This window comes from Balaenoptera acutorostrata, chromosome 16, assembly GCF_949987535.1.
Source record: "Balaenoptera acutorostrata chromosome 16, mBalAcu1.1, whole genome shotgun sequence".
NCBI classification, from domain to species: domain Eukaryota; kingdom Metazoa; phylum Chordata; class Mammalia; order Artiodactyla; family Balaenopteridae; genus Balaenoptera; species Balaenoptera acutorostrata.
Genome location: NC_080079.1, coordinates 76,445,805 through 76,472,959, shown reverse-complemented (window position 1 = coordinate 76,472,959; position 27,155 = coordinate 76,445,805). Strand labels below are relative to the sequence as shown.

Here is a 27,155-nt window from a genome sequence, read left to right as displayed (position 1 = left end):
CCCCACTTAATAAGGGAAGAAAAAAAAATCATATGCTGAGGTTGCTAAGATCTACAGTAAGAAAAAAACCTATCCGTGAAACTGTGAAGAAGGAAGTAGAAATTCACACTAGTTTTGCTGTCATACTTCAAACTGCAAAAGTTATGGCCACGTGCATAATTGGAAAAGGGATTGAATTTGTACAGTAAGATATTTTAAGACTGAAAAACCACATTCACATAACTTTTATTACTTTTATATGATAATTGTTCTATTTTATTATTAGTTATTGTTAATCTCTTACTGTGCCTAATTTATAATTTATAAAGTTTAGGAAAAAACAGAATAATTAGGGCTTGGTACTATCTGCAGTTTCAGGGATCCACCGGGGGTCTTGGAACATAACCCCCAAAGATAAGGAGGACTACTTATTTTTCTCTCTTTTATGTTTAAAAATGCTTAGGATTTAAAGTTAAAACAAATATATTACTAAAAGATGAAAAAAAGAGAAGAAAAGAAAAGAAAGAGGGGGCTTCCCTGGTGGCGCAGTGGTTGGGAATCCACCTGCCAATGCAGGGGACACGGGTTCCAGCCCTGGTCTGGGAGAGTCCCACATGCTGCGGAGCAACTAGGCCCGTGCGCCACAGCTGCTGAGCCTGTGCTCTAGAGCCCACGTGCTGCGACTGCTGAGGCCCGCACGCCTAGAGCCCGTGCTCTGCAACGGGAGAGGCCACTGTGGGGAAGGGTGGCCTCTGCTCCCCGCAGCTGGAGGGGGCCCGCGCGCAGCAACAAAGACCCAATGCAGCCAAAAATAAATAAATAAAATAAATAAATTTATTTTAAAAAAACAAAAAGAAGGAAGGAAGGGAAGGAAGGAAGAAAGAAGGAAAGACAAGAAAGAAATGTATTATTATACCCAAGGAGTAGGCCTTCTTACACTACTTTTTAGTCTAAATCAATCCTAAAGGCTTTTTTTCCTTGTCTTCACGTTTTTTCACAAGTTGACTTTGAGGTTCAACCTTACTGATATTTTCTTAAGAGGTTTGTTCAAGGGTCTAAAAGTCATTGGTTTGAGACTGTCTTTCCATTTTTAGTAAACCCCTTTGCATTTTTCTATGCATATCTTTTTCACCTAATTTTTGAATGGATGATACTTCAAAGTACAAAAAGGAACACACTGAAAGTCTCCCTTCCACTCCAGCCAGTCATTCTCCCTTCCCACTGACAACAGCTTTATTCGTATCTTATAGATACTTCCATACATATTTTATGCATATACAAGCAAATATATTCTTTTCTTTCTTTACACCAATGATGGCATACTATGTATGTGATTCTACTCCTTATATCTGCATTCAATAATACATGCTAGAAATTTATCCACAGCCATGTCAGGAGCTTTTAAATATTTTATGGCTGCATAAGACTTGTATACACATAACAATTTATATAACTAGTCCTCAAACTGATTGACATTTAGGTTACTCCTAAGTTTTTGCAACTGCAAACAATACTGCAAGGATTAATCCTGCACATTTATCTTTTACACTTGTGCAAAAATATCTGTAGGAAACATTCTCAAAATGGGCATTGCTAAGTCAAAGGGTACATGCATTTCTAATTTTGATGAGTAATGACAAATGCCCCTTTCTAGTGGCTGAACCAATTTACAATTCCATTAGCTGTGTATAAGCCCCCATATCATCACAACCTTGCCCTTCACAGAATATTAACACACTTTTAGTTACCTGTCTGTCTGACAAGTGAAATACGTATTTTATTTGCAGTTCCTTTTATGAGGGAAGCTAAGCATCTATTCACTTTGATCTCCTTTTCTGTGAACTGCCTGTTCAGAATCCTTTGTCCATTTCCTATTGGTTTATTGATTTTTTTCTTAATTTGTTTTTAAAATCTAAACTGTTTCCTGTATGGTCTTAATGATGAGATGCTACATAATTCCTCAAATAAAATAATCTGAAAAGAATTGAAAGGAGGGACTCTAGCAGATATTTGCACACCCACGTTCACGGCAGTATTATTCACAACAGCCAAAAGGTGGGAACAACTCAAATGTCCACTGATGGATGAATGGATAAACCAAATGCAGTATATACACACAATGGATCATTCACCCTTAAAAATGAAGGGAATTCTGCTGCATGATACGTGAATGAATATCAAAAATATTATGCTAAGTGAAATAAGCCAGTCACAAAAGGACAAATATTGGGGAATTCCCTGGTGGTCCAGTGGTTAGGACTCCACGCTTTCACTGCCAAGGGCCAAGGTTCAATCCCCAGTCGGGGAACTAAGATCCCACAAGCCACCTGGCATGGCTCAAAAAAAGAAAAGGACAAATATTGTATGATTCCACTTAAAAGAGGTACCTAGAATAGTCAACTTCAGAGAGAAAGCAGAATGGTGGTTGCCAGTGGCTGCAGCAAGGGGGAAACGGGGAGTTGTTTAATGGTGACAGTTTCAGTTTTGCAAAATTAAGAGAGCTCTGGAGACAGATGGTGCTGATGGTTGACCAATAATATAAATGTACTTAACACTACTAAACTGTACATTTAAAAATGGTTAAGATGGTATATTTTGGACTTCCCTGGTAGCGCAGTGGATAAGACTCTGCACTGCCAATGCAGGGGGCCCAGGTTCCATCCCTGGTCAGGGAACTACATCTCACATGCATGCCACAACTAAGACCCAGAGCAACCAAAACAAAGAACAAAAAACAAACAAAAAAGATGGTAAATTTTATATTACCTGTATTTTACTACAATTTAAAAAATAATTTGAAATTTAATTCCCCAAATTTTAGGTTTCATGTAACTTTGATTCAGCTTTAACTGGGACACTGAATCTTAAAAGTATGGTAATTCTCTATTTTTCAAAACATACTTTCCTGATACCCAAGGAAGCAATTTGATTATATTCAACATTTTATTTGTTTAGGGAGACTCTCAAAAATAGTAGAGTTTCGGGATTCCCTGGTGGCGCAGTGGTTAAGAATCCACCTGCCAACGCAGGGGACCGGGTTCGAGCCCTGGGCCAGGAAGATCCCACATGCCGCGGAGCAACTAAGCCTGTGCACGACAACTACTGAGCCTGAGCTCTAGATACTGGGAGCCACAACTACTGAGCCCCTGTGCCACAACTACTGAAGCCCGCAGGCCTAGAGCCCATGCTCTGAAACAAAAGAAGCCACCACAATGAGAAGCGTGTGCCTGCAACGAAGAGTAGCCCCCACTCGCCACAACTAGAGAAAGCCCATGTGCAGCAACGAAAGACCCAACACAGACAAAAATAAATTAATTAAAAAAAAATAGCAGAGTTTCTTTTCCCACAATATTTCAGGATCTTCTACTTCACCTGTTTCTTCCTCCTTGTTAATGAGATTTCAAACCAAAGTAATCTTTCCTCTCATTTTGTTTCTTCCAAGGAATTTAAATGGTCAGGAAAAAAGAAAATCAGATCTTGTCCCTAGAAAGGAATGGGCCTCTAGCAGAACTTAAGATAGTTGAAATCTTCCATCACAACTCTGTCTTATTTTTGTGCCACTTGTTTGTCTGTTTTAATATTTGTTTATTAGCACAGTAACAAATGCAGACTTAAGTAGTCCACGACACAGAACCAATCCAGTGAGCAGCTCCTATTCCACGCCTTACAGTTAACAGCTTAAGGTATTTTACTACAGGTTTTCACAAGTCCTGATTCAAACCTCTATCTTTTCACAATAAAGTAGATTTGCATATAAAATAAAATACATAAATACTCATTTCCTATATGATGTCTTATAGCCACGTGTCCATTTTAATATATGAGATGAAAGTCTCTAGAAGCGGTTAAGTATTGGGACTTCCCTGGCGGTCCAGTGGTTAATACTCTGCGCTTCCACTGCAGGGGGCACGGGTTCGATCCCTGGTCAGGGAACTAAGATCCCACATGCTGCATGGAGCCAGCCAAAAAAAAGCTGTTAAATATCAATGTTCCCTTCCAAGAAGGGAAAACAAGTTCCAATTTTTTAAAACAAAAAACTGTGTAGTCTTGGAAAGACTTTACGTAAAAGGCCATGTGGGTAACCTATACAAAATTAAGCTGTTTTAAATTTACAGACAAGAAACTGAACCCAAATGTCTATTCTTCTCTGTACTGCATTTCAGCTAATATTGCAGAGCTAATGACAGTTTTAATAGTTATTACCAGTTCTATCTACTGTAGCAAGATACCTTAAGTTACAACAAAATCTTAGGAAATAACACTGAATAATATCTGTTATAGAAATACCCTACTCTTTACCAACTCCCACCCTCCCCCACCCCTTCAAAATCATAAGCAGCTCTGTGACAGACAAATAATGTAAAGAGTTGTGAAAACCGGGACTTCCCTCGTGGTCCAGTGGGTAAGACTCCATGCTCCCAATGCAGGGGGCCCCAGTTCGAACCCAGGTCAGGGAACTACATCCTGCATGCATGCCGCAACTAAAAGTTCGCATGCCACAACTATGAAGTCCGCATGCTGCAACTAAAAGATCCTACATGTTGCAACTAAGAGTCCGCATGCTGCAACTAAAGATCCCGCATGCTGCAACAAAGATCCTAGGTGCCGCAAATAAGACCCAGCACAGCCTAAATAAATAAATAAATATTTTTTTTTAAAAAAGAGTTGTGAAAACCCAATTTATGTAGTGTATCTCTTGGCCCACTGTCTGGCCATTCTTTCATGTTCTGCTCTGTTGGTCATATACTGAGAGGCAATACTTCCCACCAAGGGGTCGGCAGGATTACAGTCTGTAAGAGGTGAGCAGATAGAAAGGACTTCAGAAACAGCTAGTGCTAGACTCCAATTATCTTTCAATATGTCCAAGCAAATAACTCCTTGGCTGTTAATATTACAGTTCTGTGCCACTTTTATAATCTGTATTAGGGGAGCAACAACCTTATTCTCCTTCTTACCAAATGATCTATAGCATGATCCATAGATCTCTTCTACTTCTTTCTCCTTTTGTCATTCATGTTTTCCACTCTAATGCCCAAACTCTTGGCTCCAAACAAGTATATGTATATTCCTGATATCCACTATCATTCTCACAAATCTTACACTGGATTGTTTTGAACAAAGACATATATTTCCATTCAAATAATGAGCCTGTCCCAGCAAATTTTAGTGATATTCACAGTACTGCATATATCTTCCTAGCAAGGACCACTGAAATCACAAGTTCAGTCACTGTGCTTTTGCCACAATATCTCTTCCTAAATAAAAATTTGGGGCTATTTCTTCCAGGGCTTTGGTTATCTATCACACTCTCTCTTCCCAACAGCGTCTAATTCAATGTTTCATGAGCAACTTTTTCCCTCTCCATAAAATGTTAGCATCCATTCTTCTCAATCAAGTTTTCTTGATTCTTATTGAAAACTATTTTTCCCAGTGCCTCTGAGAGGCAGAATGAAGCTGATCATTATCTAGGAAGACAAGAAAGGAGAAGAGAGGTCAGGATCTGAGTTACTATACATGTTTATTAGGAATAAAATGTGGGAGGGAATATATCTCAGTGGTTAAGTCATGACCACCAGAAATTCAGATTGGAGGGGGGTCAAGGTTAATTATCTGGCTTCAATGGATTCAAGAAAACATAGATGACTCTCCCCAAGAGTGGGGAGAGCACAATAATAGACAGTCCAGGTGGATGATTCTCAGAAACCCAAAGCCTGTCTCTAGGAAGGCTGGTCAAAGAAACATAATATAAGTCATGAGACTGGGGATCAGAGGCAACTATTAAGAGCAAAGTGGGACCAGGAAGTTGGAGTGCCAGGCTGATTACGCATACAGAGCCTAAGCAACGTGTTCGCTACCTGAGGTCCATAGACTCTCAAGGTATCTCCAAACTGAAGATTTTTCACTAACTTCTAACTGAAATTTAGCATTTCCTAAATTATAAAAATAAGAAAAAAAAATCAGGTGGATTAGCAGCACCGGTGATCACAAGTATTTATGTAACACTACAGCCGTTACATATATCTCAAAATAAACGTTCCATTCATCACCACTTCAAAATTACAATGTTTATTAGACCTGCCACTCGACTGTTATTCAACATTAATAAAGAAACACACACCATTTAAAAAAAAAAAAAAAGGACTTCCCTGGTAGTCCAATGGTTAAGACTCCATGCTTCTACTGCAGGGGCATGGGTTCAATCCCTGGTTGGGGAACTAAGATCCTGCATGCCATGCAGTGTGGCCAAAAAAAAAAAAGAAGGAAAGAAACTCACATATTATTATATTACAATTTTAAAAGTATTTTGTTAACTTTATTCCACGTAAATGATTTCATTTGAAATCCTGTTTTTCTGTATTTGAAAACATTCTAAGGAGTTCACAGGCTTCATTAGACTGCTAAGAGGTCTCTATTCTAAATAAAGAGTCAATTAAGAAAACTGGAGGACATGAGAGGAATTTAGTGGAGAGTCTCCAGCATCAATAACAAAGCATATGATTGAAAATAAATTACAGCACTGTACAAAGTACTTTCATTTTATCTTAATTGCACAATATTTATTCAAAATTTTAATAATTTCTCAAATATAACTGTGGGGTTTTTTTAAAGGTAAGATTATTTTCTTTTCATAAATTTATTTACTTTATTTTTATTTCTGGCTGTGTTGGGTCTTCGTTGCTGCGCGTGGGCTTTCTCTAGTTGGGGTGAGCGGGCTTCTCATTGCAGTGGCTTCTCTTGTTGCGCAGCACGGGCTCTAGGTGCGCGGGCTTCAGTAGTTGTGGCTCATGGGCTCTAGAGTGCAGGCTCAGTAGTTGTGGCGCACGGGCTTAGCTGCTCCGCGGCATGTGGGATCTTCCAGGACCAGGGCTTGAACCCATGTCCCCTGCATTGGCAGGCGGATTCTTTTTTTTTTTTTTTTAATTTATTTATTTATTTTTATATTTATGGCTGTGTTGGGTCTTCGTTTCTGTGCGAGGGCTTTCTCCAGTTGCAGCAAGTGGGGGCCACTCTTCATCGCGGTGCGCGGGCCTCTCACTGTCGCGGCCTCTCTTGTTGCGGAGCACGGGCTCCAGACGCGCAGGCTCAGTAATTGTGGCTCACGGGCCCAGTTGCTCCGCGGCATGTGGGATCTTCCCAGACCAGGGCTCGAACCCGTGTCCCCTGCATTGGCAGGCGGATTCTTAACCACTGTGCCACCAGGAAAGCCCCTACTGTTTTATTTTTTAAGAGTGGAAGAATCTTAACTTGGGAAAGACAAGTAAACAAAGAGCAAGAGTTGCCCCTATGCTGCCAAAATGCTTCTCCCTACTTTCTGCACCTTTCAGCCCAGCATCATCCCCTTTTGGGAAGTGCACCTTCTCTGTCCAGTGGGCTACCATTCCCCCACTACAGGAGTAGACACATGACCCAGGATGGCCAATGTGATGACTCTTCAACCCCGTTTCCTTGCATCCAGCAACTGGTCCATGTGTGAAGATCCTAACCAGGCCAATCTTTTAGGAAATGACAATGAAAAAACTTAATAAACAGAAACATCAGTTAAATAGTCAGGAGACCAGAAAGGGGGAGCTCTCATGCCCTGCAACCCTAGCAGAGCCCAAGAGGAGGAAAGACTCCTTTCCCTGAAAGTCCGCAGCCAATGGAAAACCATGGACACTTTGTTTACTTAGCCCTCCCAACTTCCTTTTCTCTCTATAAAAGCCTTCTCCTTCCCTTGCCATGTGGAGACTTGCACGTGGCCCACCATGGCTGCAAACCTGAACTGCAATTCTCTGCTGATCCCAAATAAACCCATCTTTGCTGGAGAGATAACTGGCAGTCCACTTGTTTTAGGTCAACAACATGGACCCTTGAAGAGAGGTCTTTCTCTTTCCTGAAATCTTAAAACAAAAGGACCACTTAAACCTAGAATAGCTGAGGAACACCTTTGTCACTATGTGTGTTTTTTATTTTCAGAAAAAACTTGTCAAGGCCAAATAGAAAAGCAGAGTTGACCCAGCTATGCCTAAAGCCTTTCATTAGCCCAGTTAATTGAAACATGAAATTCCTTCTTTTGTTTACATCAGTTTGACCTGGGATTCTTTCAACTGCAACTAAAAGAACTCTGAAAAATAAGTAAGAATTTAGGTCATATTTTTTCCTATTTAATGTTATATGGACATTATATGCAGCCAGTGGTCTGGAGAGAAATTCAACCTCTCCAACTACATGCTAGCTATGGGAGACTGGACAACTTAACCTCTGTCTACGTTTCCCCATCTGTAAAATGTAGATAATATTAAGACCACAGGGCTGTTGTAGGAATTAAATGAGTTACTATACATAGAATTGTTCAACATAGAGTAAACATGTTAGTCATATAAGATCATAACTCAGACTCCACATTTTTTTTATGTTGTTTTATTGTGGTAAAAGTCACATAACATAAAACATACTACTTTAACCATATTTAACTGTACAGTTCAGTGGCACTAAGTACATTCACACTGTTGTGCAACTCTCATCATCATCCATATCCCGAATTCTTCACCTTCCTAAACTGAAACTCTATCCCCATTAAACACTAATTCCCCATTTCCCCTCCCCACCCCCCAGCCTCTGGCATCTACCAGTGTACTTTCTGAGTCTATGAATTTGACTATTCTAGGTACCTCATATAAGTGGTCAGATTCTATATTTAAATAAAGGAAAAGATTCCACAAATCAAAAGAAATACAAGTTCAAAATAACAGTAGCTGAGGTTGAAAACAAGATGGTGGAGTAAAAGAACCTGAGCCCACCTTGTCTCACGAAAACACCAAAATGACAACTAACTGCTGAACAACCACTGACAAAAAAAGACTTGAACCTAACAAAAAAATACTCTACACCCAAGTACAAAGAAGAAGCCACAACGAGACGGTAGAAGGGGCACTTTCAAAATATAATCAAAATCCCATACCTGCCGGGTGGGCGATCCACAGACTGGAAAATAATATATCACAGAAGTTGTCCCACAGGAGTGAGAGTTCTGAACCCCATGTCAAGCTCTCCAGCCTGGGGGTCAGGCATCAAGAGGAGGAGACCCCAGAGCATTTTGCTTTGAAGGCCAGAGGGGCTTTACTGCAGGAGCTCCACAGGACTGGGGGAAACAGAGACTCCACTCTTGTAAGGCACATACAAATTTTCACATGCACTGGGACCCAGGGCAAAGCAGTGACTCCAGAGAAGCTTAGGCCAGACCTACCTCTGGGTCTTGCAGGGCCTCCTGGGGAGGCGAGGGTGGCTGTGGTTCACTGTGGGGGCAAGGGCACTGGCCACTGATGCCCAGGGAATACTCACCAGCCAGCATGAGCTCTCCCAGAGGTCACCATTTTCGCCCTGAGACCTGGCCCCACCCATAAGTCTGCAGGCTCCAGTGCTGGGACACCTCAGGACAAACAACCAACAAGGTGGGAACAAAGCCCCACACATCAGCAGACAGGCTGCCTGAAGTTGACCTGAGCCAACAGCCGCCTATAAACACACCACTTGAGACGGCCCTACCCACCGCAGGGACAAGACCCAGCTCCACCCACCACTGGGCAAACGCAAGTCCCTCCCACCAGGAAGCCTGCACAAGCCCCTGGACCAACTTCACTCACAAGGAGGCAGACACCAGAACCAAGAAGAATTATGATCCTGCAGCCTGAGGAACAGAGACAACAAACACAGAAAGGCAGACAAAATGAGAAAGCAGAGAAATATGTTCCAGACGAAGGAACAAAATAAAACCCCAGAAGAACAACTAAGTGAAGAGGAGAAAGGCAACCTACGTGAAAAAGAATTCAGTGTACTGATAGTAAAGATGATCCAAGATCTCGGAAAAAGACTCGGGGCACAGACTGAGAGGATACAAGAAATGTTTAATAAAGAGCTAAAAACTTTAAAGAACAAACAGAGATGAACAGTAAAATGACTGAAATGAAAAATACACCAGAGGGAATCAATAGCAGAAAAAATGAGACAGAAGAACAAGTAAGTGACCTGGAAGACAGATCGCTGGAAATCACTGCCACGGAACAGAATAAAGAAAAAAGAATAAGGGACTCCCTTGGTGGTCCAGTGGTTAAGACTCCATGCTCCCAATGCAGGGGCCCCAGGTTCAATCCCTGGTCAGGGAACTAGATCCTGCATGCTGCAACGAAGAGCTGGCATGCCACAACTAAAGACCCCGCAAGCAACAATGAAGATCCCACGTGCTGCAACTGAAAAACCAAAAACACTCCACATGCCACAACTAAAAAGATCCCTCATGCCACAACAAAGACCCCACGTGCTACAACTAAGAACCTGCATGCCGCAACTAAGACCCAGCGCAGCCAAATAAATAAATAAATATTTTTTTAAAAAAAGAAAAGGAAAAGGAATGAAAAGAAATGAGGACAGTCTAAGAGACCTCTGGGACAACATTAAATGCACCAACATTCACATCATAGGAGTCCCAGGAGGAGAAGAGAGACAGAAAGGGTCTGAGAAAATATTTGAAGAGGTAATAGCTGAAAAATTCCCTAATGTGGGAAAGGAAACATTCACTCAATTCCAGGAAACATGAAGAGTCCCATACAGGATTAACCCAAGGAGGAACACACTGAGACACGCATTAATCAAATTAACAAAAATTAAAGACAAAGAGAAAATATTAAAAGCAACAAGGGAAAAACAACAAATAACATACAGGGGAATCCCCGTAAGGTTATCAGCTGATTTTTCAGCAGAAACTCTGCATGCCAGAAGGGAGTTGCACAATATATTTAAAGTGATAAAAGGGAAAAACCTACAACCAAGAATACTCTACCCAGCAAGGCTCTTGTTCAGGTTTGACAGAGAAATCAAAAGCTTTACAGACAAGCAAAAGCTAGAGAATTCAGCACAACCAAACCAGCTTTACAACAAACGCTAAAGGAACTTCTCCAGAAGGAAAACAAAATGCCACAACCAGAAACAAGAAAATTACAAATAGGAAAGTTCACCAGTAAAAGCAAACCTACAGAAAATGTAGGAAATCATCCACACACAAACATGATATCAAAACCAGCAACAGTGAGAAGACTACAAATGCATAATACTGGAAACACATTTGAAATTAAGAGACCACAACTTAAAACAATCTTGTATATGTATATACTACTATATCAAAACCTCATGGTGGGAATTCACTGGTGGTCCAGTGGTTAGTACTATGCGCTTCCACTGTAGAGGGCCCAGGTTTGATCCCTGGTCAGGGAACTAAGATCCCACAAGCCATGCGGTGTGGCCAAAGAAAACCAAAACCAAAACAAAAAAACCTCATGGTAACCACAATCTGAAATTTTACAATAAATACACACAAAGAAGAAAAAGGAGGACTTCCCTGATGGTCCAGTGGTTAAGACTCTGTGATCCACTGCAGGGGGTGTGGGTTCGATCCCTGGTCCGGGAACTAAGATCCCACATGCTGCATGGCACAGGCAAAAAAATAAAATAAATAAAATAAAGCTACTGCCAAAATTTAAAAAAAAAACAAAAAGATTAAGAAAAAGGAATCCAAACACAACTCTAAAGTTAGTCATCAAATCACAAAAGAAGAAAAGAGGAAGAAAAAAGACCTACAAAAACAAATCCAAAACAATGAACAAAATGGCAATAAGAATATATGTATCAATAATCAACGAAAATGTAAACGGATTAAATGCTCCAACCAAAAGACATAGAGTGGCTGAATGAATACAAAAACAAGACCCTTATATATGCTGTCTACAAGACACCCACTTCAGACCTAGGGACACATACAAACAAAGTGAGGAGATGGAAAAAGATTTTCCATGTAAATGGAAATCAAAAGAAAGCTGGAGTAGCAATACTCGTATCAGACAAAATAAACTTTAAAATAAAGACTATTACAAGAGACAAAGAAGGACACTACATAATGATCAATGGGTCAATCTAGGAACAAAATATAACAATTATAAGTATATATGCACCCAACACAGGAGCACCTCAATACATAAGGCAAATACTAACAGCCATAAAAGGAGAAATCAACCATAACACAATAATAGTCAGGGACTTTAACACCCCACTTACATCAATAGACAGATCATCCAGACAGAAAAGCAATAAGTAAACACAGGCCTTAAATGACACATCTGACCAGATGGACTTAAATGATATTTATAGAGCATTCCATCCCAAAGCAGCAGAATACACATTCAAGTGCACTCGGAACATTCTCCAGGATTGATCACATGCTGGGCCACAATGCAAGCCTTGGTAAATTTAAGAAAATTGAAATCGTATCAAGCATCTTTTCCAACCACAATGCTATGAGATTAGAAATCAACTACAAGAAAAAAAACAACTGTAAAACACACAAACACATTGAAGCTAAACAATATGCTACTAAACAACCAATGGATCACTGAAGAAATCAAAGAGGAAATCAAAAAATACCTAGAGACACATGAAAACAAAACCCCAATGATCCAAAACCTATGGGATACACCTAAAGCAACTAGAGAAAGAAAAAACAAAACGTAAAATTAGTAGAAGGAAAGAAACCCTAAAGATCTGAGCAGAAATAAATGAAATAGGGATAAGGAAAACAACAGAAAAGATAAATGACACTAAAAGCTAGTTCTTTGAAAAGATAAACAAAATTGAGACCCTTTAGCCAGACTCATCAGGAAAAAAAGAGAGAGGGCTCAAATCAATAAAATTAGAAATGAAAATGGAGAAATAACAGCTGACACCACAGAAATACAAAGGATCATGACAGACTACTACAAGCAACTATATGCCAATAAAATGGACAACTAAGAAGAAATGGACAAAATCTTAGGAAGGTACAATCTTCCAAGACTGAACCAGTAAAAAATAGAAAATATGAACAGACCTATCACAAGTACTGAAATTAAAACTGTGATTTAAAAACTTCCAACAGACAAAAGTCCAGGGCCAGATGGTTTCACAGACAAATTGTATCAAACATTTAGAGAAGAGTTAACACCTATCTTCTGAAATTCTTTCAAAAAACTGCAGAAGAAGGAATACTTCCAAACTCATTCTATGAGGCACCATTACCCTGATACCAAAACCAGACAAAGATACCACAAAAAAAGAAAATTAGAGGCCAACATCACTGATGAACGTAGACGCAAATATCCTCAACAAAATACTGGCAAACTGAACCCAACAATTCATTAAAAGGATCATACACCATGATCAAGTGGGATTTATCCCAGAGGTGCAAGGATTTTTCAACATCCGCAAATCAGGGTAATACACCACATTAACAAATTGAAGAATAAAAAACATACGATAGTCTCAATAGATGCAGAAAAACTTTCTGACAAAATTCAAAACCTATTTATGATGAAAAATCTACAGAAAGTGAACACAGAGGGAAACTACCTCAACATAATAAAGGCCATATATGACAAACCCACAGCAAACATCATTCTCAATGGTGAAAAACTGAAAGCATTTCCTCTAAGATTAGGAACAAGACAAGGATACCCATTCTCTCCACTTTTAGCCAACATAGTTTTCAAAGTCCTAGCCATGGCAATCAGAGAAGAAAAAGAAATAAAAGGAATCCAAATTGGAAAAGAGAAGTAAAACTGTCACTCTTTGCAGATGACATGATACTATACATAGAAAATCCTAAAGATGCTACCAGAAAACTACTAGAGCTAATCAATGAATTTGGTAAAGTTGCAGGATACAAAATTAATACACAAAGGGACTTCCCTGGTGCTCCAGTGGTTAAGATGCCGCACTTCCACTGCTGGGGGCACGGGTTCAATCCCTAGTCAGGGAAGCTAAGATCCTGCAGGGTGTACACCATGCCCCCCCCCCAAAAAAAAAAAAGAAACTAACTTAATACACAGAAATCTGTTGCATTTCTACACACTAACAACGAAAGAGGAGAAAGAGAAATTAAGGAAACCATCCAATTTACCAATGCACCAAAAAGAATAAAATACCTAGGAATAAGCCTACCTGAGGAGACAAAAGACCTGCACTCCAAAAATTACAAGATGGTGATGAAAGAAACTGAAGATGAGGGGGGGGAAAAAAAGAAATTAAAGATGACACAAACAGATAAAAAAATATACCATGTTCTTGGACTGGAAGAATCAATATTGTCAAAATGACTACACTACCCAAGGGAATCTACAGATTCAATGCCATTCCTATCAAATTACCAATGGCACCGTTCACAGAACTAGAACAAAAAATTTTGAAATTCGTATGGAAACACAATAGACTCCGAACAGCCAAAGCAATCCTGAGAAAGAAAAGAGGAGCTGGAAGAATCAGGCTCCCTGACTTCAGACTATGCTACAAAGCTACAGTAATCAAAACAGTATGGTACTGGCACAAAGACAGAAATATAGAACAACAGAACAGCATAGAAAGCCCAGAAATAAACCCACAAACCTATGGTCAATTAATCTATTACGACAATACAACGAAGGAGGCAAGAATATACAATGGAGAAAACACAGTCTCTTCAATAAGTGGTACTGGGAAAACTGTACAGCTACATGCAAAAGAATGAAACTAGAACATTCTCTAACACCATACACAAAAATAAACTCAAAATGGATTAAAGGTCTAAATATAAGACTGGATACTATAAAACTCTTAGAGGAAAACATAGGCAGAACACTGTGACATAAATCACAGAAGTATCTTTTTGGAATCACCTCCTAGAGTAATGAAAATAAAAACAAAAATAAACAAATGGGACCTAATGAAACTTAAAACCTTCTGCACAACAAAGGAAACCATAAACAAAACGAAAAGACAACCCACAGAATGGGAGAAAATATTTGCAAACAAAGCAACCAACAAGGGATTGATCTCCAAAACATACGAACAGTTCATGCAGCTCAGTATCAAAAAAAGGGAACAACCCAATCAAAAACTGGGCAGAAGATCTAAATAGACATTTCTCCAAAGAAGACATACAGATGGCCAAGAAGCACATGAAAAGATGCTCAACATCTCTAATTATTAGAGAAATGCAAATCAAAACTACAATGAGGTTATCACCTCACAGAAATCAGAATGGCCATCAGCAAAAAGTCTACAAACAGTAAATGTTGGACAGGGTGTGAAGAGAAGGGAATACCCCTACACTGTTGGTGGGAATGTAAATTGGTACAGCCACTATAGAGAACAGGATGGAGGTTCCTTAAAAAACTAAAAATAGAGGCATCATACGATGCAGCTATCCTACTCCTGGGCATATACCCGGAGAAGACCATAATTCGAAACGATACATGCACCCCAATGTTCACTGCAGCACTATTTACAACAGCCGAGGCATGGACGCAATCTAAAAATCCATCGACAAAGGAATGGATAAAGAGAATATGGTACATAAAGACAATGGAATATTACTCAGCCACAAAAAAAAATGAAGTAATGCCACTTGCAGCAACATGGATGGACCTAGATATCACCATACTAAGTGAAGTCAGACAGAGAAAGAGAAATATCACATGATATCACTTACATGTGGAATCTAAAAAAATAAAAATGATACAAGTGAACTTATTTACAAAACAGAAACAAACTTACAGACTCTAAAAATAAATTTATGGTTACCAGAGGGGAAGGCAGAGGGAGGGATAAATTGGGAGATCGGGATTAACATATACACACTACTATATATAAAATAGATAAACAACAACGACCTACTGTATAGCATAGAGAACACTACTTAAAATTCTGTAACAGCTATATGGGAAAAGAATCTGAAAAAGAATAGATATATGTATATGTATAACTGAATCACTTTGCTGTACACCTGAAGCTAATACAACATTGTAAATCAACTATAATATAAAATAAAAAATTAAATTAAAAAAAAATGGTAGCTGACATGGGGAAGTTTAAACCCAGTGAGCCTAAACCAACAGTAGGTACAGATTCAGTTACCATGTCTCCTACTTTGTTTAGCCACCAAGGGATCCAAGGGATCAAAAAAGATGTGTGATGCACAACAGAAAAGTTGAAAACACTGGCATTTTGTGAATTAATTTTAGAAAAAAGTCTTCCAGCTTTACAGACAAGCAAAAGCTAAGAGAATTCAGCACCACCAAACCAGCTCTACAACAAATGCTAAAGTAACTTCTCTAAGTCAGAAACACAAGAGAAGAAAAGAACCTACAAACACAAACCCAAAACAATTAAGAAAATGGTAATAGGAACATACATATTGATAATTACCTTAAACGTGAAAGGATTAAATGCTCCAATCAAAAGACATGAGCTCGCTGAATGGATACAAAAACAAGACCCATATATGTGCTGTCTACAAGAGGCCCACTTCAGACCTAGGGACACATACAGACTGAAAGCGAGGGGCTGGAAAAAGATATTCCATGCAAATGGAAATCAAAAGAAAGCTGGAGTACCAATACTCATATCAGATAAAGTAGACTTTAAAATAAAGACTATTACAAGAGACAAGGAAGGACACTACAAAATGATCAAGGGATCAATCCAAGAACAAGATATAACAATTATAAATATATATGCACCCAACATAGGAGCACCTCAATACATAAGGCAACTGCTAACAGCTATAAAAGAGGAAATCGACAGTAACACAATAATAGTGGGGGACTTTAACACCTCACACCAATGGATAGATCACCCAAACAGAATATTAATAAGGAAACATAAGCTTTAAGTGACATAACAGACCAGACAGATTTAATTGATATTTATAGGACATTCCATCCAAAAACAGCAGTTTACACTTTCTTCTCAAGTGCACATGGAACATTCTCCAGGAGAGATCACATCTTGGATCACAAATGAGGCCTCAGTAAATTTAAGAAAGTTGAAGTCATATCAAGCATCTGTTCTGACCACAATGCTATGTGATTAAAATTCAATTACAAGGGAAAAACAAGTAAAAAACACAAATACATGGAGGCTAAACAATACATTACTAAATAACCAAGAGATCACTGAAGAAATCAAAGAGGAAATAAAAAAATACCTAGAGACAAATGATAATGAAAACACGACGATCCAAAACCTATGGGATGCTGCAAAAGCAGTTCTAAGGGGGAAGTTTACAGCAATACAAGCCTACGTCAAGAAACAAGAAAAATCTCAAATAAACAACCTAACCTCACACCTAAAGGAACTAGAGAAAGAAGAACAAACAAAACCCAAAGTTAGCAGAAGGAAAGAAATCATAAAGATCAGAGCAGAAATAAATGAAATGGAAACTAAGAAAACAACAGCAAAGATCAATAGAACTAAAAGCTGGTTCTTTGAAAAGATAAACAAAATTGATAAACCATTAGCCAAACTCATCAAGAAAAAGAGGGAGAGGACTCAAATCAATAAAATTAGAAATGAAAAAGGAGAAGCTACAACACACACCGCAAAAATACAAAGCATCCTAAGAGACTACTACAAGCAACTCTATGCCAATAAAATGGACAACCTGGAAGAAATGGACAAATTCCTAGAAAGGTATAAACTGCCAAGACTGAACCAGGAAGAAACAGAAAATATGAACAGACCAATCACAAGTAATGAAATTGAAACTGTGATTAAAAATCTTCCAACAAACAAGAGTCCAGGACCAGATGGCTTCACAGGTGAATTCTATCAAACATTCAGACAAGAGCTAACACCCATCCTTCTCAAACTCTTCCAAAAAATTGCAGAGGAAGGAACACTCCCAAACTCATTCTATGAGGCCACCATCACCCCGATACCAAAACCAGACAAAGATACTACAAAAAATGAAAATTACAAACCAACATCACTGATGAATATAGATGCAAAAATCCTCAACAAAATACTAGCAAACAGAATCCAACAACACATTAAAAGGATCATACACCACGATCAGGTGGGATTTATCCCAGGGATGCAAGGATTCTTCAATATACGCAAATCAATCAATGTGATACACCATATTAACAAATTGAAGGAGAAAAACCATATGACCATTTCAATAGATGCAGAAAAAGCTTTTGACAAAATTCAACACCCATTTATGATAAAAACCCTCTAGAAGGTGGGCATAGAGGGAACCTACCTCAACATAATAAAGGCCATATATAACAAACCCACAGCAAACATCATTCTCAATGGTGAAAAACTGAAAGCATTTCCTCTAAATCAGGAACAAGACAAGGATGTCCACTCTCACCACTATTATTCAACAAAGTTTGGGAAGTCCTAGCCATGGCAATCAGAGAAGAAAAAGAAATAAAAGAAATATAAATTGGAAAAGAAGAAGTTAAACAGTCATTGTTTGCAGATGACAAGATACTATACATCGAGAATCCTAAGGATGCCACCAGAAAACTACTAGAGCTAATCAAAGAATTTGGTAAAGTTGCAGAATACAAAATTAATGCACAGAAATCTCTTGCATTCCTATACATTAATGATGAAAAATCTGATAGAGAAATTAAGGAAACACTCCTATTTACCACTGCAACAAAAAGAATAAAATACCTAAGAATAAACCTACCTAGGGAGACAAAAGACCTGTAGGCAGAAAACTATAAGACACTGATGAAAGAAATTAAAGATGATACCAACAGATGGAGAGATATACCATGTTCTTGGATTGGAAAAATCAATATTGTGAAAATGACTATATTACCCAAAGTAATCTACAGATTCAGGGCAATCCCTATCAAATTACCAATGGCATTTTTTACAAAACTAGAACAAAAATCTTAAAATTTGTATGGAGACACAAAAGACCCCGAATAGCCAAAGCAGTCTTTAAGGATAAAAACAGAGCTGGAGGAATCAGACTCCATGGCTTCAGACTATACTACAAAGCTACAGTCATCAAGACAATATAGTACTGGCACAAAAACAGAAATACAGATCAATGGAACAGGATAGAAAACCCAGAGATAATCCCACGCTCCTATGGCCAACTAATCTATGACACAGGAGGCAAGGATATACAATGGAGAAAAGACAGTCTCTTCAATAAGTGGTGCTGGGAAAACTGGACAGCTACAAGTAAAAGAATGAAATTAGAACACTCCCTAACATCATAAACAAAAATAAACTTAAAATGGATTAGAGACCTAAATGAAGACCGGACAGTCTAAAACCCTTAGAGGAAAACATAGGAAGAACACTCTTTGACATAAATCAAAGAAAGATCTTTTTTGATCCACCTCTTCGAGTAATGGAAATAAAAACAAAAATAAAGAAATGGGACCTAGGGGCTTCCCTGGTGGCGCAGTGGTTGAGAATCTGCCTGCTAATGCAGGGGACACGGGTTCGAGCCCTGGTCTGGGAAGATCCCACATGCCACGGAGCAACTGGGCCCGTGAGCCACAACTGCTGAGCCTGCGCGTCTGGAGCCTGTGCTCCGCAACAAGAGAGGCCGCGATAGTGAGAGGCCCGCGCACCGCGATGAAGAGTGGCCCCCGCTCGCTGCAACTAGAGAAAGCCCTCGCACGAAACGAAGACCCAACGAAGCTAAAATAAATAAAAATAAATAAATAAATAAAGTAGCTATTAATTTAAAAAAAAAAAAAAAAAAAAAAAGAAATGGGACCTAATGAAACTTAAAAGTTTTTGCAAACAAAGGCAATTACAAACAAGACGAAAAGATAACCTTCAGAATGGGAGAAAATATTTGTAAACGAATCAACGGACAAAGGATTAATCTCCAAAATATATAAACAGCCCATGCAGCTCAATAATAAAAAAACAAACAACCCAATCCAAAAATGGGCAGAAGACCTAAATAGACATTTCTCCAAAGAAGACATACAGATGGCCAACAGGCACATGAAAAGCTGCTCAACATCACTAATTATTAGAGAAATGCAAATCAAAACTACACTGAGGTATCACCTCACACCAGTTAGAATGGGCATCATCAGAAAATTTACAAACAACAAATGCTGGAGAGGGTGTGGAGAAAAGGGAACCCTCTTGCACTGTTGGTGGGAATGTAAACTGATACAGCCACTATGGAGAACAGTATGGAGGTTCCTTAAAAAACTAAAAATAGAATTACCATATGACCCAGCAATCCCACTACTGGGCATATACCCAGAGAAAACCATAATTCAAAAAGAGACATGCACCCCAATGTTCATTGCAGCACTATTTACAATAGCCAGGTCATGGAAGCAACCTAAATGCCTATCGACAGACGAACAGATAAAGAAGATGTGGTACACATATACAATGGAATATTACTAAGCCATAAAAAGGAATGAAATTGGGTCATTTGTAGAGACGTGGATGGATACAGAGACTGTCATACAGAGTGAAGTAAGTCAGAAAGAGAAAAACAAATATTGTATATTAACGCATATATGTGGAACCTGGAAAATGGTACAGATGAACTGGTTTGCAGGGCAGAAATAGAGACACAGTTGTAGAGAACAAACATATGGACACCAAAGCGGGAAAGGGGAGGGTGGGATGAATTGGGAGATTGGGATTGACATACATACACTAATATGTATAAAATGGTTAACTAATAAGAACCTGCTGTATAAAAAAATTAAAATGTATTTTGCTTAATCTTTTCTGATATTTGTTCTAAATTGTACCAAAATAACTGGCATGAGGTCTGAATTGTCATTCACAGACTGACACCTGTCAAGTAGAAAACTCAACATCAACAGGAAACAGGCTTCACTGAGATTAGGAACTGTAGTCAGTAATCCTGGCGCAGGAATTTACAAGCAGTGAATCCTGACATTCGTTAACCTTTCTCTGTCGTGAAGAACATAAGCAAGTAGAAGACATGCACTTATAAGGAAATCAGAGTTTAATTAGAAGAGATAACTAACAGCAAACAATTAAGACCTATAATTAGTAATGTAAGGATCAAATTCAGTGATGAAGAAGAAACAGGTGGGTTAAGAGTGAGGAGGACTCCATGTGGAAACCATTCCCTGGTTAAGCTGATAGAAATGAGCAGCAGAAATTAAGAGAACAAGCTTTCCAGGTAGGGAAATGTAAGAGGGTTTCACTGACGTTTTGGAGGTTCATGATGGGAGACTAAAGAAAGCGAAAATAGGGGCTTCCCTGGTGGCGCAGTGGTTGAGAATCTGCCTGCCAATGCAGGGGACACGGGTTCGAGCCCTGGTCTGGGAAGATCCCACATGCCACGGAGCAACTGGGCCCGTGAGCCACAATTACTGAGCCTGCGTGTCTGGAGCCCGTGCTCCACAACAAGAGAGGCCGCGACAGTGAGAGGCCCGCGCACCGCGATGAAGAGTGGTCCCCACTTGCCGCAACTACAGAAAGCCCTCACACAGAAACGAAGACCCAACACAGCCATAAATAAATAAATAAATAAATAAACATTAAAAAAAAAAAAAGCGAAAATATAAGGGCAAAAAATGTCATTTGCTTTTAAATGACCACCTAAAATGTAACAACTTCTGAGTATTTAATAGCCCAATTTTAAAGAATCCCACCTGCCGTCCTTTTTAAAAAGAAATTTGTCATAAAATACACATTCCATAAAATTTATCACCTTAACCATTTTTAAGTGTACAGTTCAGTGGCATTAGATACATTCACACTGTTGTGCAATCAATCACCAAAACTTTTCCGTCTTGCAAAACTGAAAGTCTCTACCCATGAAACAACTCCTCATAGCCTCCTCTCCCAGACCCCACCCTCCATTTCTATTAACCGGACTGCTCCAAATATCTCACAGAAGTGGAAGCACACAGTATTTCTCTTTGGTGACCGGCTTACTTCACTTAGCATAATATCCTGCTGTCCTCCATGCATGTCATAGCTAATGTCAAAGCCTGTGTCCGAGTTCTACTACATCCTCACAGTAGTTCCTTGGCCCTCACACACTGAATTGTCTCATCATTTTAAGCAGCTCCTCCAAAAAGCCTTAGGCTTTCTGAAGAGGCTGTAGACATGTCTTCTCTCTCAAACACCAATGACTGAAATCCACACCAAACCCACAATTTTTATGATACAACTATATGAAGCAGAAATAATAAAATTAATGAACCAATCAGTGCCTTCTCTCTACACACTTTCAAATACCACCAAATCTTCCCAAATCACTCCTCCACAAATTCATTCCAGCTGCTCCTAATAACCAGCAAACTGTTAAATTCCCTCTTTTCTGGTAGCCTCTACCTATTTTCTGGGCAATATTCATTTCACACTTAATAATGTCTATCATATTATTTTCTAATGGACTCTTTTGCACATTTCCCAGCAAAATGCTAAGGTAGGGAAAGTATCATATACTTTTAAAAAAATAAACTTTGGAGTGCTAAGTATACAGTAAATATTCTATTAAGCTGTATGATAAATTTACTTTAATAAACCAAAAAGGAAAAACATCAACACCACCAGAAAATAGTAACAACTACTAGTTTTATTGTTGAACATTTACATCTTATGAAAATAAGTACTGAGATGATCCAGGAAGCCTGTTACAATCAGTAGCTTACAGGTAAAGACAATATTGTTCTGCAAGGTTAAGATTCTGATTAGATAAATTAAAAGGTTAACCACTATAAGAACAGAAGTAACTTATATAGAGTAACGTATCTTCCAAACAAGTAGAAGGGAAAAAGTGAAGAGAGAAAACAAGACAAAACCTCAATTCAAAAAAAGGCAAGAAAAGAGAAAGAAAAAGCACAGAAAGTACAAACTATCAGATGGCAAAAAAAAAAAAAAAAAAAAGGCCAAATCCATTTTTTCAACAATTATATTATGGAGAGCTCACTAAAAGCCAAATATTGTTTTAGGCACTAGAGATACAGCTGTAAACAAAACACAGAAAAATAGCGGCTCTCATGAAACTTCTATCCCAGTGGGGTAAACAGTAATGGACCAGAAAAAAGAATAAATCACACGGCACGTCATATGGTGATAAGTGCAAGGGCAACGAGTACAGCGGAAATGTGAGGGAAGGCTGTGTCAGGGAAGACCTCACTGAGAAGGTAATATTCAAAAAAAAAAAAAGGAGGGAGGTAAGGGATTAAAACCATGTGGACATTTTGACAAAGGAACTGCAAGTGTAAACATCCTGAGGTCAGGATGTGCCCGAGGCAACAACATAGAGCAAAGGGGGAGAGTAGCCAGAGATGAGATCAGAGGGAAAGCAAGGGCCAGGTCATACAGAACCTTGACGGCCACTCTAAAGAATCTGGATTTTAATCTTAGTCAAATGGGTAGTCCGTGGAGGATTTTTTGAGAGAAGGGAGATAATCTGATTTTTTTTAAAAAAAAGAATCACTCTACATGCGATGGAAAGACTGAAAAAAGAAAAAGCAGACTGTTTTAAGTGGCTACTGCAGAAATCCAGGCGAGAGATGACTGTAATTTGAATAAGGGAAGGTGCTGAGAAGGGCTTAGGAGTCTGGATAGACTCTGAAGGCCGAGTTCTTGGATCTGCTGATAGATTACATGTGTGGTGAGAACGAAATGGGTCAAGGATGACGCCGAAGGTTTTACAGGCCTCAACAAATATCTCAGTAATGACAGTGAATGTAACTGCAATCAGCCTGCCAGTCAAAAGGCAGAGACTGTCCGCTTGGTTTAAAAAAAAAAAAAAATTCCCCATCAATATGCTAGTTACAAAAGCATACGTAAAGAGACTTCCCTGGTGGCGCAGTGGTTAAGAATCCACCTACTAATGCAGGGGACACGGATTCAAGCCCTGGTCCGGGAAGATCCCACATGCCGCGGAGCAACTAAGCCCCGTGCGTCACAACTACTGAGCCTGTGCTCTAGAGCCCGCGAGCCACAACTACTGAGCCCACGTGCCGCAACTACTTAAGCCCGCGCGCCTCGAGCTCGTGCTCCGCAACAAGCCACCGCAATGAGAAGCCCGTGCTCCACAAAGAGTAGCCCCCGCTCGCTGCAACTAGAGAAAGCCCGCGCACAGCAACAAAGACCCAACGCAGCCAAAAAAAAAAAAAAAAAAAAAAATTATTTACAAAAAAAACCTAAAAAGATGAAAACAGTTGAGCCAAGTATCAAATGACAATGGCCATGGATATATTAACTTCAGACAAAAGAGAAGTCTGTTCTCACCCACAACCTAGAACAGTCCCCGGTTGGTAGTGAGTAATATATAAAACCTGTAAACGTTCTCCACCTACTTAACGTTATTTCTCCTGCATCACAAATGTTAAAGGATTTGGACGGTCAGGGCTGTTTCTCTAACCTGACACCAAGTCGTGGGTCGCCTGTGCCAGTTTCACCTCTTGCAGAGTGACAAGTCAGTACGGCTTTTCTGTGAAGTGCAATGCGGGGCTACCACTCCCGCTCGCCCACCGCGGGCCCCGGCCCGGGACACCGCTCGCCCTCACGGACGCCTCCTCTGGACCCGGCACAGCTGGGTTCGCTCAAAGCCCCAGGAAGCAGGCAACGCCCGGCCACCTAGGAAGTTTCTAAAGGCAAAACAGCCCGAGAGCCTCGCAGGCCTGCACCGGTCACGAGCCAGCCAGGAACGCACGGCTCCCTCCGCTCCCCAGACCCCGAAGAAGCTCACCTACCTGCGGTCCGCCAGGGTGGTCTGAGCGGCAGCCCCCGTCTCGCGTCTTGCCCCAGGGCAGCTTCCGGCTCTGGGCGGAAGTGCTTCTTTAGGAAGAGAGGAAGTCCCGCCCCCTCGGGAAGGAGCGGCGGCAGCTGGAGCTCAGTGGTAATTATCAGCTAGGGTCTGGGGAGCGGAAGGTGTGGTCAGAGCGCCCAAACCCAGCGGAGCTCGCCGCTCCTGTGCTGCTCAAGCGATTCCCCGAAACCCGGGATGACAGAACGACGCAAGGGACGCGCAGGTTCCAGTTTACTTGTTATCACGGAAGCGAGTTACAAGTCCTGTATGAGATTCAGTTCCACGTTCATTGAGAATCTACCACGTAGGAAGCCTATGGTGTTCACAGAGAAGAATGTAGGGTTGATTCCACAAAAACTAGGGGAAGAAAATTAACTCGCTGAATCGCAAAGCAGGATGAAAGTAAATGCAGTAATAGAAAAAGCAAATTCCGTAGGCATGTTAATTTCTAAGAGTTTTCTCGTATCTCAAGAGTTGTGAGGATCAAATGAGATGATGCATAAATAAACGTTTAGCTGTGGAGCCTGGTACATGATTAAAGCATATAACACCCATAGTATTGTTATCGTTGGTGAAAATAAAAGAGGCCTTTAACCCAACCAAAGGGAAATTGAATAACACTTCAGGGAGGTAGCCTTCCAGCTGAATGTTAAATTTAATCAGAATTTCAGCACATAGAGATACCAATTATGAAGCTGTAAAAACTGCTTTTGTTGATTAATGAAACGGCATAGGCTAAAAAAACTTGTTCCAAAAAACAAACTTTCAGAAGCTTTATTGTTTGAAATCATATGAGTAATAATGGAACATCCCAAGTCTGCCTGGCAGACCTGAGTCCTGGGGATCATTTTGACACTTTGCCAGCCCAGGCATAGTGCTTCAAATAAGAAATTTTCAGATATAACATTCCACATTTATTTTAACTTTATGGTTTTCAAGGATACATGACCTTGGAGTCGGCTTCACAGCTCAGGCCTGAGCCTGCTTAATTCTTATCTATTAATACACTCCACCAAATCCTATGCTATGTCTCCCTCTTCCTTTTTGTTTTTTTTTTCTTCCAGTTAAACTCCCCCAGTTCCTTTGGTGGGTGGTTTTCCTTGTTTCAGCAACTTAATAAATTTTGTTAGACTACAGGTTTGACTCAGATGGCTTTATCAGATGGGCTTTATCACTATTTATTTTGATCAAGTCTCCTGTACTCATGAAGGTTGGAGGACAACTTTGGCCCCAACTTAGACAAAAACTGAAGCAGAATAAAGGTAAGTTATTTACTGACATTCAGCTGTGTCCTGAGAAGAGCTGTGCACTTTCTAACTGGAGAGTTTTAAATTATCTTCCGGCAGAGAATGGCCACACTTTTTGAAGATTATTGGCATCCACCAAATTCAGACCAGCCCCACAACAGACATAGGACGCATGCACCTTCCTTTTCTTTGTAAAATATTTTCCTGTCTCCACTGAGTTGTGACAGTACTTGCCTGGTTTTGCCTGGAGTGAAAGAATGATCCCTCTGTGCCTTCTGTCCTTTTCTTGAGACATTGATCCTGTGCACTGCTGCCTCAACCATGTTATCTCCTTGAAGTGCTTTCTCTGCTAAAGTTTTTCCCTAAAAGAGATCTACATACCCTGTCTCTCATTCCTCACCCTCCTCTCACTTTAATCTTTTTCAGTCTGGCCTTCTGGCTTCTCTCTTCCCTCCAGTTCTTCCACAATTATCTTTCAAATATCACCACTGACTTCAGATCACCAAGGTGGTTTCTTAGTCCTCATATCCCTTGATTTCTCTATAGCATAGGTTGATAGGGTTACTTATCCGCCTTTGTTGTAAAGATCATATTTAAAGCACTGTCTCAAAAAAGTGCAAACTTGGGGCTTCCCTGGTGGCGCAGTGGTTGAGGATCTGCCTGCCAATGCAGGGGATACGGGTTCGAGCCCTGGTCTGGGAGGATCCCGCATGCCGCGGAGCAACTAGGCCCGTGAGCCACCATTACTGAGCCTGCGCGTCTGAAGCCTGTGCTCCGCAACAAGAGAGGCCGCGATAGTGAGAGGCCCGCGCACCGCGATGAAGAGTGGCCCCTGCTTGCCGCAACTGGAGAAAGCCCTCGCACAGAAACGAAAACCCAACACAGCCATAAATAAATAAATAAATAATTTTTTTAAAAAAAAGTGCAAACTTAAAATATCAAATATTTGCAATGCAATTCATTTTAAGTCTCATCATTCATGCATCAGGTAAATAAGTGCCAGCTCTGCACCAAACACTATTTTTAGGCACTGGAGATCTAGCAGAGAAAAAGAGATGCAATGTTCCAGTTCTAGACAAATGTATATCTTAATGGTATGCGACAGATGATATATAAATAAAATGAATAAGATAATTTCAGATTATGTGAGGTGCACTAAAGGAAACAGATGGTTCTGTGATAATATGTTACAAACTGAAAGTAGGAAGTAAGTAAGGGGAGGATAACTTTCAAGGTGACATTTGAACTGACAGCTGCAAGATAAGAAGGATCAAGCAGTGTAAAAAAAAGAAAAAAAAACTGGAGGAAGATCTTTCTAGTTCTATAGGTAAACAGGAGTGGGA

At 39.9% G+C, this 27,155-nt stretch overlaps 1 protein-coding gene across 3 annotated transcripts in view; it reads right to left on the bottom strand.

Annotated features, from left to right (window-relative positions):
* The window catches only part of TBCE (tubulin folding cofactor E), a 121,243-nt gene extending 96,658 nt beyond the window's left edge, over positions 1-24,585 (bottom strand). For all 3 annotated transcript variants that reach the window (XR_009005744.1, XM_057531607.1, XM_007170767.2), the window contains exon 1: positions 24,510-24,585. The gene's annotated coding sequence lies outside the window, so the exon portion shown is untranslated. The remainder of the gene's footprint in view (positions 1-24,509) is intronic.
* Between the last annotated feature and the right edge of the window lie 2,570 nt (positions 24,586-27,155).